The following is a 449-nucleotide window of genomic DNA, read 5'->3' on the forward strand; positions in this document are numbered from 1 at the left end:
ATATTTCCTAACTTGAAGTATTCTTCTGCAGCTATTTTGGCATTTTCAGCAGTAATTTACGTGAGTTGAGATTGACAGAGACCTTGAAGATGAAAATCAGCCATGATAACACAATTTTTTTTAAAAAAGTGAAAAATTGATATTTAAGAATGATTGAGATTTTTGTGAATTATGTAAAATAGTATTTATATTAATAAAAACTTAGCTTCAAAATAAAGCTAATATTTTTGAGTTATAAGATGAATCAACCAACTCAACATCAAAATCAAGTTAATTTTTGTTTGATTTAAAAAGAAGCGATAAAATAGGAATTTGAGTTAGTAACGATTTGATTTTGGAAAAAAGGGAAAGGTTTTTATTGATTTGCCAAAGCATGAGTGCCATAACCGGTCTCAAACCGATCTGGAAGAAGACTCGTCATAGCATAAGGACAGCTTTGGAGAAGGAGA

The sequence above is a fragment of the Theobroma umbraticum genome, unplaced genomic scaffold, assembly GCF_002168275.2.
Source record: "Theobroma umbraticum cultivar Fairchild unplaced genomic scaffold, ASM216827v3 scaffold_130.0, whole genome shotgun sequence".
NCBI classification, from domain to species: Eukaryota; Viridiplantae; Streptophyta; class Magnoliopsida; order Malvales; family Malvaceae; genus Theobroma; species Theobroma umbraticum.